Source organism: Rhamphochromis longiceps, linkage group LG2 (assembly GCF_057381845.1).
Source record: "Rhamphochromis longiceps isolate RC_006_pf linkage group LG2, R_longiceps_female_GT1.1, whole genome shotgun sequence".
Lineage (NCBI taxonomy): Eukaryota > Metazoa > Chordata > Actinopteri > Cichliformes > Cichlidae > Rhamphochromis > Rhamphochromis longiceps.
In genome coordinates, this window is record NC_140558.1 from 5,755,242 (window position 1) to 5,761,415 (window position 6,174).

Consider the following 6,174-nt stretch of genomic DNA (forward strand, 5'->3'; position numbering starts at 1 on the left):
AATGTTCTGCTGGGAGACCTTGGGTGCTGCCTTCGCAACTTACAGGACTTAAAGTATCTGTTGCTAACATCTTGGTATAAGATACCACAAGACACCTTCAGAGATCAAGTGGAGGCCATGTCTCAGTGGTTCAGGGCTGTTTTGATAGCTAAAGGGGGACCAACACAATATGGCAGCTGATCATAATACTATGCCTGTATGCATCCTATATCCTCCTTAATTGGTGAGCCTATCTTAGCTAAACCTTTCACAAACATCATCACACACAGCAATGTTTAGCATTTTTTAATCATTTTCTTATATATCCCAATTCTTTTGATGTTGATATATGTATATTATGTTCAGCTCATGTTGCATTTGTAACACTGATGTAGCGCTGATGAATTAATACAGGCTAGGGATTGAGTGTGAATTTGTGGTTATTAATCAGAAGATTTAGGAATGCTACTGGAGCTGATGGGCAGTAATTAAATACACACAACACAAAATGCTTTTGCAGGTACCATGTATTTAACCGAAAGCAAAGAAAATTAAGAAAAGAAAATGAAAGCTTAAATAATCATTCCTGCTGTAGCTATTTAATTAATAGAAAAACCCAGTGGGGGTGCACAAAGACAACTAAGCAAATTCTTCTGGCTTATACCAAGCAATATAGATTCTCAAAAAAAGTTCCCCATAAATAACACATGTTAACATCGAAAACACTGATCCACATTGAAGTCCATGAGTTTTATCTGAATATCCATGAGAGATGTCCAAGCGCTATTGTCCATAAACGGGGGAACTGGTGTGTATGATTGTGGAAATCAGTGTATTCGGAAATTACGGGACAGAGCGTCGTCTTTGATAGCTTCCTACCAGTCCAGTGGAAGCTTCAATGCAGAATGAGTCCTGCTCCTAGCCGTTCATTGGCTCGCCATCCTTTTCCATACCTCAAAAAGGTTCACCTGGCCTGCATTAAATAAACAAGGCCAATAAGAAATCACAAGAATAATACAAAAATGTCAGCCAATTAAGCTAAATACATTAAGTTATTCTTGTTCCTGTGTACACAATTTATAAATAAATAAACAAACAATATATTGGTTAAATATAATATTTCTAACCAATAAGGATTTAACTGAAACCATTTCAACTGCTACATACATACATACATACTATGCAGCTCCACAACATTTGTTATTCAACAACTATCAGTCACATCAAAATCAAACTGTTTGGACCGGCAGCAGCCGATTAGGGTCAGCTGGTAGCAATACAAACAGTCAATTAAGAGTTCAAACTCACCAATTCCGTTCTGTTCAGTGCACAACAACATTATGGCTCTGGCTCACAGTAATCAGCATCTAAGTTGCATAAGTTAGTTGGTGTTAAAAAATGCATTAAAACGGGAAAAGCAAATGTTTGCCAATACACACCTGCAACAGCTCTGTCACCTGGCTTGCCTCCACGCATCTGACGGGAGGAAGCCGGGACAGGCTTACTATGACCTACATGCCATTCGATTGGCTGAGCAAAGTCATGTGGTTGGAGTCATGCATTTGTGATGCGTTCAATGGCAGGAAATAAGTGCAGGAAATTACTCTGGGTTACACATTTGTTTCATGTGTGATGTTCAGTGTGTCTTACCTGTATTTAGCTGTTACCAAAATTTGTATTTGCTACAGAATTTAGTTTGAGTCAGAACTACTTACAGAATCAAGACTTTAAAAAAGCACAACAGGGTAGGTTTTAATGTTTTGTTTTCTTTTATTTAATTCAAATTTTAGTAATGAATAAATTAATAGATCATTGCTATGGTGAGTAATAAATTAGATAACACATACACTACCAGTCAAAGGTTTGGACACCATCTTATTTAATGTTTTTTCTTTATTTTCATGACTATTCACATTGTAGATTCTCGCTGAAGGCATCAAAACTATGAGCGGCATCTGCAATCAGGCCTCGACAGCTTAAAACAGATTGAACTGGGTCCTGACTGTTGTTGGTGGTGTATGACCTGCTGTGAGCTGGAAAGCTGCCGACATGTGTATTGTTGTGAATAGCAACCCCAATAAAGAAAAGTGTATGCTAAAAAGCGTTGATATGTGGTCGGTTCTGTCATGCGATACATGAGGTAGTCACCTGAAATGGTTTTCAAACAGTCTTGAAGGAGTTCCCAGAGATGCTGAGCACTTGTTGGCCCTTTTGCCTTCACTCTTTGGTCCATCACATCCCAAATCATCTCGACTGGGTTTAGGTCAGGTGACTGTGGAGGCCAGACCATCTGCCGCAGCACTCCATAACTCTCCTTCTTGGTCAAATAGACCTTACACAGCCCGGAGGTGTGTTTGGGGTCATTGTCCTGTTAAAAAATAAATGATGGTCCAACTAAACTCAAACCGGATGGGATGACATGTCACTGCAGGATGCTGTGGTAGCCATGCTGGTTCAGTGTGCCTTCAATTTTGAATAAGTCCTTAACACCGTCACCAGCAAAGCACCCCCACACCATCACACCTGCTCCTCCATGCTTCCTGGTGGGACCCATGCATGTAGAGACCATCCGTTCACCTTTTCTGCGTTGCACAAAGACACGAGAGTTGGAACCAAAGATCTCAAATTTGGACTAAAGCATAGATTTTCACTGGTCTAATGTCCATTCCTTGTGGGGGTTTTTTTGGCCCAAACAAATCTTTTCTTCTTGCTGCTCCTCCTTAATAGTAGTTTCTTAGCAGCTGTTTGATCATAAAGGCCTGATTTGCGCAGTCTCCACTGAGCAGTTGATATAGAGATGTGTCTGGTAATGGGACACTATGTGGCATTTATCTGGTCTCTAATCTGAGGTGCTGTTAACTTTCAATTTCAGATGTTGGTGACTGGCATGAATTTATCCTCAGCAGCACAGGTGACTCCTCGGCTTTCTTTCCTGCAGCGGTCCTCATGTGAGCCAGTTGTAGCGCTTGAAGGTTTTTGTGACTGCACTTGAGGACACATTCAAAGTTTTACCAATTTTCCAGACTGACTGACCTTCAGTTCTTAAAGTAATGATGGACTGTCGTTTCTCTTTACTTGGCTGATTGGTTCTTGCTATAATATAATTGTAACAGTTTTCAAATAGGGCTGTCAACTGTGTACCACTCGACTTCTGCACAACGCCACTGATGGTCCCAACCCCACTAAGAAGGCAAGAAATTCCACAAATGAACCCTGACAAGGCACACCTGTGAAGTGAAAACCATTTCAGATGACTACATCATGAGGCTCATTGAGAGAAAGCCATGGGTTTGCAGCGCTGTCAACAAAGCAAAGTGTGACTACTTTAAGGAAACTAAAATATACGACAAATTGAAAGTAATTTATCATTTTTTTCTTTGCCACATAATTCCATATATCTTGCTTCATATGTTTGATGTCTTCAGTTTGTATCTACAGTGTAGAAAGTAGTAAAAATAAAGGAAAAACCATTAAATGAGAAGGTGTGTCCAAGCTTTTGAATGGTATTGTACACATTGATCTTAAACAGAAATACCCGCTCTCTCCTTTGCCCAGGGTTGAATGTTTAGCTGAAGTGAACAGGTGGCACCCTTGTTCCTCGACCCTGCTACCCCACTGCTAGCTCCACTGGTCCTGCTGGGAGCTGCATATCTAACACCCTCGCTTTCTGAGTTCCTGCTTTGTGGCCAGGACAAAGTTACTTCGTGTCCCAGCAGGGAGGAAACAGGACAGCATGCCGCCAGAGTATGGGAGGACATAAAAGCCTTATCTGTGACCTTCTGAGACACCAATAGCTATCTGCCCTTTACAGCATGTCTGTGTTCCTATATATATTGCATCAGCACAGAAGGAAAAAAGAATGGATCTTATACCTACAATATCATATGGCTGTTAAAGTTGAACAATAATCTAGCATGAGCCTGAATGTACTGCCTCACTCTTTCAGTAGTTCAGTAACTCCTCCCATTGTTTCATTTAATTCATGACTTGATAAAAAAAATAGCAACATAAAGAGTGAAATACTTTTTCAGGCATTTAATGAGCGGAAAAAGACAAAGCAGAGAGATTTAAATGAAGACAAGTGGACTCCATATTAAAACCAAAGGGTCAGCGCAACACAAAAGAGATATACCTGACTCCCTTCACTGCAGCCTTTATTTACTGGGCCTGACATTTCTGCCTGTGTCAGTGATTCTACAACCTCTGCAAATGACTTTTATGTGGTGTAGCCAGTAGATGTTATTGAAGATGGAGAATCTGATTTTATTCCAACTAATCATTTGATTTGGCTCAGTTGCTTCAAAAGGTAAAGTGATCTGTGGTTTGTATGTTGAGGTAATCAGATGGATACCTAATTGAGCGTCAGGAGAGAACGGAGCAGATGTTCAACCTACAAATCTTCTTTTGTTTATTAGTGAAACAGAGACATCTTCTTTCCTGCTCTTTTTTATGTCAGCTGGCAAAAAGTGAAAATTATGACATAGTTTTCATGCTTTCTACTAATTTGTTGCCAGTTTATTTCAAAGTAGTTATTTTTATGGCACTGTGATCCTTCATTTAACAGATTTTATATTTTCTTTTTTCTTTTGAGGTGCAGGTAAAGTTGAGTTCTTGAGCCCAAATGTTCTTCAAAGTGTTTTTCTTCTCTGTGCCCATAGAACAGTTATGGAGTCAGGAATTGATCGATTTGCTTCCCTTAAAGATCCTTGAAGTTGAGTGGGATTGGTGACAAAGCCTTGCTTCTGTTAATATGTGCCCCTGGTGACCTGACGGTATTTGAACTGCCCTTCAGGTCTGGTGATCAGAATGCACTGTGTTATAACCATGAGCACCATAGAAGGGGTTAAGACTCAGTTGGTGGTCTACAAGGGCCAAGCCTTCAACATACTCGGGCATCCGCAGTTCTCTTTGCAAGGATCATGGACCTGCAACCTGTCAACCTCTGCTGAATTCATGTCTCACTGCCCAGTGGAAAATATCAATCAATCACTACCTGAAGCCCACCATTCAATTGCAGCAAATTCTGTAAACATTTTATCTGTCAGCAAACATTGGCTATCCTTTAAAACAATCTTCTTTCAGTGTGTTTTCACAGCCAACACACTTCTAAATTTTAAAGATTCCGTTCTTTATAGTGATTAAAACATATGTTCCTATTCGCTCTGTTCAGCAATAAAACTGAAAGTGGAGTACTGTTGAAAGTATTTATGTGCATTTACAGCAACTGGTCAGTAATTTACCTGCACTGAAAAAAAGATCTATGTCCTTTGCAAGCCATGTGACGGACTGGCAACCTGCCCAGGGTGTATCCCACCTCTCCCTCAAAGTGTGCTGGGATGGGAAGTAGATGGATGGGTGAGTGGATGTTAGAAGTCTCACATAAAAAAGTCTACTTGTATAACTTGAAGCAGAACTTAGATCTGTGCCTTAACAGCAACATTAATTTCTTTGAACATTATAACGCTGCTTTGATGAAGTGTTGAAGTAATGTAACAGGAAAAGGAAACAAAGCAAATTTTGCTTCATTAGTGTTGGCTTTCTTTCTGGTCTGAAAATCAATACGGTTCCTAATCACATTCCTCTGATTAATCTGTTTCATCATCTTCACTAAGAGGCAAGATATTTGTTTAACTACACCTAACATATCTGATTCATAGCCACCACCGCTGCACGCTGTTTGTTTTATGCACATTTCAGGTTTCACACAGTGATTTTTCTAAGAAGCCTCTCAGGTCCTATTCATCAGCTGCATAACCTCTTGGTGTTTGGCCTAAATATTCACACTTTATTCTTGACTGTCAATTTCAGATAATTCTGTCAGGATACAAGGCGAGTTCAAAGGGTCATTTGTGGCTGAATATCAGAGAAATGAAATTGGATCCAGTAACATACTGATTAATTCTGATAATCAGATTTTCCTTGTGCTGTATTTATTAAAGTAACATATGAAGCAAAAGCGAGGAGAAAGCGATGAAATTGCCTCGAGTGAATGTTTGTCTCGCCACACATGCAAAATGAAGTAATGTGCACCACCAGGGATGCACAGTGTTTGCGTGATCCGTCACATCAGGCATTATCAGTCATATAATGAAGGCTTTGGTTCCACTCCCATGCTTTATTTTCTCTCACACTCCTCAGATTTTTCCTCCAAATAATAAACTATCTCATCCCTTTTTCATTACAAAAGTATTCCAA

The 6,174-nt window shown here is 39.9% G+C and overlaps 1 long non-coding RNA gene across 1 annotated transcript; it reads right to left on the reverse strand.

The window, feature by feature from the left end:
• Positions 1-315: 315 nt before the first annotated feature.
• LOC146676860 (uncharacterized) lies at positions 316-1,591 on the reverse strand. Its single transcript, XR_014907271.1, has 3 exons — positions 1,419-1,591; positions 1,288-1,346; positions 316-952 (listed from the first exon to the last, which is right to left on the reverse strand). It is a non-coding gene; the product is annotated as an uncharacterized LOC146676860 (long non-coding RNA).
• Between the last annotated feature and the right edge of the window lie 4,583 nt (positions 1,592-6,174).